This window comes from Glandiceps talaboti, chromosome 15, assembly GCF_964340395.1.
Source record: "Glandiceps talaboti chromosome 15, keGlaTala1.1, whole genome shotgun sequence".
NCBI classification, from domain to species: Eukaryota; Metazoa; Hemichordata; class Enteropneusta; family Spengelidae; genus Glandiceps; species Glandiceps talaboti.
In genome coordinates this window covers 11,962,611-11,972,150 of record NC_135563.1, presented here as the reverse complement: position 1 = coordinate 11,972,150, position 9,540 = coordinate 11,962,611, and positions in this window count along the sequence as shown.

Genomic DNA, 9,540 nt, shown 5'->3' with positions numbered 1-9,540 from the left:
TATATAATATATATATAATATGTTGCCAAATTGTATATAAAATATATAAACATATAATCATAATATGTATAGTTTGACCTAATTTTGGTCAACATTGTAAAAGACAACACCAGGCCATCTGTGCATAACGAATGTGTAATCCGCATTCGCTGTAATACTTTAAACTCAATATTGTTGCACTTTCAATAAGTTTCAGTCCCTCTAATCAAAGTGCATGCGTGTCATTTCTATTACCCAAATCATTTTAGTGCATTTGCTCTACATCTTCAAACTCGATCACTATTCGGAAATATTCATACTGGTTGGCGTAATATTCGTCTCATATTTGAGGATGTTTTTTAAGTTCTTATTTATAATAGAAAACATATATGATGAAAGTACAAACCTAATGTGTAATCGGGTTGAAAAATTCGAATTTTGAAAATAATTTATTCTAGTTACGGGTCTAGGCATTCGCATTCACCTAAACAAACAACACAATTGTTCGACTGCAGGTTCGTGAAGTAACATATGGTTCAAACATTCTTTTTAACATAAATGTCACTGTTTGTTATACCTGAAACAATGTTGTGCACTAGGTAACGTAACATAATTGTGAAATTATAACAGTTGTCCGATAGTACAGTGTACGAGAGCTACAGTAAAACTCATTAAATCAAGAAAGTGAACAAGTTAGAATAACCTTCGTTTCCTTGAAATCGAGATTGCTATAGATTTATTGTAGTTAAGTGATGAAACTCATAATTTGAAAATACATGAATCACAGCTTTAAACCTACTCTAGCTGTAACTAGAGTATGATTTTTTCGACCGGGTAATCAACAATACATTCAATGAAAATTGTTAAAATACCTATAATTATATATTGTACATGTCAATTAGAGTCTATTTTATCTATAACCTGTATAGTGATAATTGGAAATCATGACTAATTTGGGAGCAGATTTTTCGATGCGGACCTGAAAATCGTTTTGATTAGTTATATTGATTCAAATATGTTCACCCACGTTGAGATTCAATACTTTGCATGGTGTAAGATTATATTGCAATGAAATCATTTTATCTATAAAAAAATATGTCGAGTAGCAGCTAATGCAGCTTTAAGATGTAACCTAAAAATTAACTTATTTTAAAATGCAACTAAACTGGCTTTTAGGACATTTAGACAGTTATTGTAAAGGTAAGCCAAGGACACTACTATTTGCATCTCGAAAATCAGTTTTAAAAAATGTAATTTTGACAATCTATCTCATACACTTAATTCACAATGAAGCCTGACAAAATAACCACTTTGATACGTAATTTGCTTGAAATCTACATTCCTGTGGTATTGACATATTGTATAAACAAGATGCAGCCAAATAACATTCTAATTTTCATCAAATTGAAAATAAATGATTGTTCAGTCGAGCATGATTAGTTCATGCAACTAAATCACTACAATCGTTCCGTGAGTTGCCTTTTCTTAATAAAGTTGAGGTAAAACGTAATGACTTTTTATTAAACGACCTCTAAGTCAAGTTCTTTCCTAAATTTGGGGTTTGTACTGACTCCATGTAAATTAAAAGCCACATATTCAAAGGTGATTATTCTTGATAACTGTACACATTTATCTCTATAAAAGTCTTCGATTCACCTAGCAACAAACTGAACAAGTCGACTATCCATTAATAAGAGGTTGATATCGTGAAGGCAGAAAGATATATAGAGCTAATACTTCAAGTCTGAAGAATCAATTTTAATCTCACTGTTCCATTAAATACCGCTTTACACATTTCACAAACTGATTTACGCAACACAAACTCATTTCTCCACGGCAAGTAGGTAAATCAGGCAGACTCACTTGATGTCGATCTCTGATTGTAATTTTCAAACTCTTTACACGTAAGCTAAGTAATGAAAATGTAACTTCGGTGGCTTCGCGCGAGCCAAATATCGTATATATGTTTGATGAATATATTTTAGTGAGGTTTTAATGCTTGTGTTACAACCCAACGTCCATTCACTTAATGTATTGTTTGGTATGATGATTTCACTTATGGCGAAGCCGATACAACCCTTATTGTTGTTATTGTTGTACTATTGGGCAGGAAAATTTGTTTCAATACAACAGTTTAGTATAACATCATCACGTTAAAGTAAAGATTTCAGATAGGGAACTGACTTTCATTATTGAAATTGAAATTAAAATGTATTTCCCACAACTGAGATATACATACAAATAACAAGTAAACATGCACATCCAAAAAAGAAAGTTGATTTAAAATTGTAGGTGAGAGACTAGATAATAGTTTAGAGAAAACTAATCGAGCCTAGCCTCGATTCAAGAGTTACGTTAAATGTTAAATGGTATTAAATAGTTACACTTTTCTTGCACAACTGCGATAACATTGAACAGTGAAATAATATCACACATTGGAACTCACGTTCAAAGTCATTGAGAGATGTATACCTGATACCACATGGGCAGTACTGCTGCGATAATAATTCTATGTAGTAAACATATTGTAAGTAGCTTATAATAACAGTATATTCTATGCATTTTATAATTTGCTTATATAGTTACCCTAGAAATGACGTATTTGTAGGCATGCGGAATTAGAGATTTACACCAAGTCAGATAGTGTTTCATGAATGGCAGAAAATCGGCGACTTATCTTTATCATTAATGTCAAGAAAATTGTATGTAAGTGTTATATTAGAAAGATATTTGGTCTATGCTTAAGTGAGAAACAAGTGTGGACAAATTCATGAAGTGACGCGTATGAAGGGAGCAGATGATTATCCTGGCATCGCTGGTCATAAAGATGGCAGTCTTCAATCAGTTTCCATAAAAAGGCATACAATGTAGTCAATTTGTGATATTCCATCACAGTGACTATAAAATCACTCTCCTGCCATATATCTGCTGAAAATCAACCATTATCATATTAACGATTTTTCCGTCGTGAATAACGGAAATCATAAGAGGAATGGGAGATGAAAACGGACAAGTCATTATCGTGCAAGCACTGGCATTAAAACTGACATTAACACTAGTCCAACTCACTGTGTAAATTTGCCAGGCTCTCAGAAAACATTTTGTTTTATTGATGTAGTGTAGACTAAATCAATTTGTTCTGCGATTTGTATTAGAATGGGTCTGTACTCAACCATCATTTAACAACTTTACAAATACCTTGATAAGACACGTACAAGTTGATTACACGTACACGAACTTTTTCTCTTATCATCCGTGTGACGATCATCTCAGCAATCCGCCAATTTTCGACTTGCAGAGAACAAAGACAATTCCGTTTATTGCGAATATTCACTCGATTAATTGAATAGGTGAAATGATCATTTATTTTTATTTCGAAAGTTTAAGGTCCTTTGGATATCCATTGTTCTGTAACCCATTGTTTTGTTAGACATTCACATTGTCTTTTTCTGTCTTGATCTTAACATAGGATATTTAAGAATGAAGTGTAGTAGAATGCATAGTTTTGTACTTGGGTGTACTCCCATATGGATCACATGCACATCATCAAATTACTGATTATTCTTCTGTCACTAGTATCATTATATTTTCCTTCGAATTGACCCATGTCAAATTATTGGCAATACTTCTTATATTTTTTTAAATATTAAATGGACATAACACACGCCACAAAAGTAAACAAACGAACTGTTCATTTGTGTGTAAAACTAGTAGAATGCAAGCAAGACTGATAACAACCTTAGAAAAACTAGAGTAACGGTAGTAGGCTTTCGTTTTTATTCAACATTTGGCGATTCTTTGCAGAAGATGGTAACTTTTTATACTACACGCGTTAGCAGTTGGAATGCTCCACGTCGTAGGTTCGCCCTCACTGACAAGTTTTTTGACATAACAGTCACTACTCTACATGTAAATGAATTTGTGTTCCGTGTTTTGTTGTTACATCCTTTTACCAGCATGTTACACCATGTAAATATGCATATATATCGTTTTAATTTATATAACATAACTATTGGGATTTTTGTTAAAAATACCATGTCCATTCGTCTGCCGGACTCATACCTAACAGCAGACGATTCAATGTTTATACGGTGTAATAATCCCCCAGGAGTTATGATGCACGGCAACGTGTCACTGTAACCATGGCAATCTTAAGGTTAGCGGTGTTTTCATTTAGATCCATTTAGATAAGGGGATATAGTGTCTTTATTCTGTCAATAAAGGGCGACTCTGCACTCGGAAGATAAGACAAGCCACAGAAAGAAAAACAATAGAAATAGGTTTTATTCCACCACAAAAATTAAATCATCGATCACATGCTCACCCTCTGTCGTTAATCAGACTATGTGACCTTGCTGACGTAAAGATTGACCAGTAGGTTCTCCAGTTTGACCCGATTGTTTGCTCCACTGTGATGTGTTAACGTTTATCTGAGTATTTCTAACTTGTACTTACTCAATGAAGTTCAGCTCATCTCTGTAGTATTGCATAACCTTTGAACTTAGATTCTTTCTTTCGTGTCTCGGTAGATCATATGATTTTACTCTGGTTGTTATTTTTCATAAATATTGACTTTTATATATGAGATAGTTCATCAGTCAAACCAACGGATATCTAGATAACACTCATACATATCAAACCAATCACACCCACCTGACGCCATGACCTAGAAGGTATTACCAACAGACTGTGATGTTGTTATCGTGAAGGTAGCCATCTCTTTGTATATCCTCGTCATAATGCGTACTGTGTGCAGCTTTGTAGCTGTTCGAATGATTCAGTAATGTATGAGTTACGAGTACAGGTCATTGTCAGTAGCCGAGATTCATTGATTTAAAACCTTTTCGCTATTTCCCGCCGGATTGCTCACGTTTTTGACATCACAATTTATTGTTCGATAATTACATCAGAACGAATGAATAGTGTTAGTTTGTGAAAATAAGTTAATTATGCACAAGGCAATCACTATCTGTTACGCATTTCCTTTACTTTGCTACCTTCCCTTAGAGCTGCATCCCCATCAACACGTTTGCCGTTCACATCCTGTTCAGAAAATTATGGAGTTTGTGTTCTCGTTATCTGCACATTAACTAAATATTGAATTTCTCAACATGGATCACTGATTGCCACCTAAGTCCACATATTTACCCCAGAGTTGAGAACTAGTGCTATAGGTATAATATGTTGTGCGGGATAGGTTTGTCTATCCCTCATCAATCAGCCAACCAATCGGTGCGTGTGTCAGAATGTCTGCCTACCATAACAGATTATAGCTGCTGTGCACAAAATGACACACTTGGTCAAATCGATGATACATAATATGATGAATGTGCGACATCTCATACCTTTCACGACATATTCCAAAAACAGATATGACACGGTCTCGATTTGTGAAAATTTGCACGCACAAAAACGCCTAGATAGAACAAATTGATAAATGTAGCTGAATCAATCATTGATGTGAAATTCTGTCGTTTTGGGAATACATATTACACAGAATGAGCGTTTGCATTTTAAATTTCAAGGGTATGTAATTTAGTCTTTATGTCCATTTGGTAATCACGCCACTATGCTAGATATCCGAATATCACAACTTATTCAGAGTTTCATGACGACACGTATTTGTAGGTGGTGTACCTAAACGTGAAATCTGTCGGTTTATTTATTTGGACTCTAGTTTTGTAAGACATGTCAGATGAAATTCCTACTTAAGGGTTATATATCATTCAATAGGCGTGTTGTGAGCAAGAGAAACAGATAATATATTGTGGGAGCGTTCAAATAGTAATGCAACACCTCTATTCATACAGTGGTGGCACAGCCGTCAGGTATCAGTAATGCCAAAGCTACAGTCCCAGTGACAACATCCTCTTTTGAATGATTACATATGTTCAGTTAAGCTTTACCTAATTTACCACATTATGGTACATTGGTAGAATGTCTATATCTACAAAGATAACCTGGCCTATTGATGGTTCCTAAACTGTAACATAATTTTAGTATATTTTGTTTTACTAATATAGCTGAATGTGTACCAGTTGGCAATTATTTAACGTTAGTACATATATCAGAAATGAGTGATATGTTTATGACAACTTGAACAAGATCAAGATGTACTAGTCAAGAAATGCTGTTGAAAACATTTCTCCTGGGATTGGAAAGGGCGACTTGGAACTTGGATATATATATATATATATATATATATATATATATATATATATATATATATATATATATATATATATATATATATATATATATATATATATATATATATATATATATATATATATATATATATAAGAGAGAGAGAGAAATATGGAGTTGTAATGTTTTTCTTGTTTTGTAAATCGCACAAACATATTAAATATTGCTGCCAGTGTAACAACGCATTATTCATATTTTGTGTGCTTAGGCATACCTAACCGTATCCTCATATAACGAGGGTATTGTAAGTGAAAGGAAATATGTTTTATGACCAATTTGTGCTTCCTAGATGAAGTCTTTAAACAGACATATACTGTCTTTCCTAATGGTCCTATAAAACGTTATGGAGTATGAAAATCACCCCGACAACATTTTCAAGTATGTGGGCTAGAATCAGATGAGTCAATCTCTCCTTACGTTAATTTACTGTCAGTGAAATAGATAGTATAAATCACCGCCATAAAACTCACATAAGAAATAAAGTGATCACCTGAAAGAGAAATTTTATAATAATCGTACAAATTTAATCAAATGTTCGTAGTCACTGCGGCGTTGTCTCGTCATAAACGTTGCTGTCATTTTCAGAATGCCTATTATTCTCGTCTCGTTAGTCCATTTATTTATAAGAGTCTTTCAACATGCTGTACTAAAATGTAACAATGGATCGCTGCAGACAGTATATAATTTAATCTTACACTATATTCGTATCTCCTTTCAGTTACTTGAGTATATTATTGACCATTGTATTCAATTCTATATTATACAATTCATTTTGCGATTTCTGAAAGTTTAGACATTGAAATGTTGGGCAATGTACACATTATAAGGATATTTTATATAAGTAACGTAACGTTAGAAACTTAATTGGCATCAGTTTGCAATTTCATACATCCTAGAGTTTATATTCGAACTCCGTGTCATAGAATTTTAATACTCATGTTGCATGCTAAATGATTCTTACCTCCACGTTATATTCAAAATATCGTTGCGTGTTTATGCTTGCCTATGTATTGAATTACAGGATATGTTTCTTACGCTGTCTTTTCTTAATGGAATCTTTAAAACTTTGATGTTTTAGTTTGGCATCTTTTAAGTCACAAACTCTGATCTTTAATGATACGGATCATCTTTTATTTGACCTCAACTTCTAAAGGCCATTCAACTTTATCAAAGATAGCTCAACTTGCAGTCGCTTCCTTCAATGAACATATGGACAAAACAATTCGCAGCATCTGTTTTATCATTTCACTGGCCACTCAGGACTGTATGTCATGGAAATTGTCTTTCAATAGCGCTAAGTAATGTAATAACGTGGCATTTGATACAGATTGCTGCTCTTTGTACTGAAGACATAAGGTATAAGGATGGCATCTACTTGAGCCTCCTTGTTCATTTATCGAGTTAGTATCCTTTGTTGAGCAGCAGTATGTGGCATTGTGGCTCATGAGTGTCTGAAGAGGACAACCGTTCATCATTTAGGAAAGGGGAATAAAATTACATTCTACATTAACCCTACAATTACTGAATCTAGTTAGTATCGATCGTTTGTCTACTTTTAGCGTAACTGACGTCTTCTAGTGCTCACAATCGCCGAGTAATTGCTGAGAAGTTTGAGATTAGCATAGATAAGAGTTCTTCTAGACGAACTTTGACGTATAGGAAACTTATGTCGGGCACACTATCTAAGGTGTAGGGGTTATTTAAGTAGCACCTTTTACATCCTTATTGTTTGATAATGATTAAGGTTACAAATTGCGAAGTAGAATGCACATACGAAGGGACCTTGTTTCAAAAACGTAATGATATTAGGTGTCATGTGAATGACCTCTGCTTACAAGTAGTGATATGCCAGGTCTGAGCCAACGCTTTAGACCACCGCAGTGTTATCAGTGGCATTGAACAATTTTACACAACCCATACAGGTAACATGTTTACTTTGCATTTTAAGAACTGTCATCCTCACCCAATCATGCATCAACTCCTCCAATCGTAAACTGTCATACACAGATAATGTGTCAACCATGAGCATGTCTTCATATGATACACCATACAATCATTCTAAACATTTCTTGTGAGAGTCTATAATGATGATTCATTATACTCTAACGAAGAAGAATACTGTAAGGCCTAAAAAAATAATTGTTTGGTTCCGATTACCCGACCACACCTAGTTTTTAACTGCCAACCCTACACTTCTTTTTATGTATTAGAGAAAAAAAATAAAATCGCAAACATTGTGAAGTCTCACGAGAATTAGTGATTGCGGAAACTGACATCAACGTAAAAAGACAATATAAAACTGTTCTTCCAATCTGTAATGGATGTACAGCTGATAGGAAGAAATAAATAACACAGAGACCATCTCATCTGGAAAACAATGGAAAACCTGAACTAGGCACTCACACATGAAAAAAATACATATAACCAAATGAAATAAAAAATCTACCCACCCCAGCTATTCAAAAATTGAGCTTAATCGGAACCACACACATTTGTATTAGTACATAAAAAGAAAATTAAAAAGCTTTCGGCTATATTCAATTTAAATAAGCTAAGATACTTAAAACTTTTAGTTCATCAATAACAACCTCAAGGCCCCTAAATCAAATGTTTTGCCGTAAGATCTTTTTAACGTGTGATTGGCAATTAATAGCATATTTTGATTCAAACCTCTAGCAACCTTCATCAAACCACGAACTGTATAAATTGTACAAAGTAAACGTGGGTACAGAATGACTATATTACCGCTAGTAGCGAAACCAATACCAATCAAAATGTTGTTTCATTGTTACTTCAAAGAACAAAAAAAATGTGTCACTTATTCTGTATAATCATAATATTGTAATCAGGTTAATCCGTTATAGTGAGTGCTTCAGTCAATATAAAATTCACAAAATTTACATGATGTTAAATAGTCAGAATGACATGTATGACCTTTTTCTTTAGAAACGTTTGAACAATAGTGAAGTGCTCGTGTGTATCGCATTGTACGTGAGTTAATTAAACGCCACTCCTAAACTAAAATGTGTCAGCAGAGAAGAAAGCCGTTCATCTTCATAGCAGAGATGTTTAAACAACACTGACATGGTTGTATTAATATACTAATGAAAACGTTTGAAGAAATAGGTCGAATATATTCATTTATGTTATATGACCTTTGATGGGATTACCCAAAAGTGATGTTATTTGTATCTTCGCCAGAAACGTTGTATTTATTAACATGTAGACAATAATTAGTCACATGCTGTGTTTACAGTATTCTGCAAATGGAAATACTTATCATGTGCTATCATTTAAAGCTGGTGTGACCGACACTGAAACGTGTGGGCCTACATTATAAGCTGTTTTAACCAC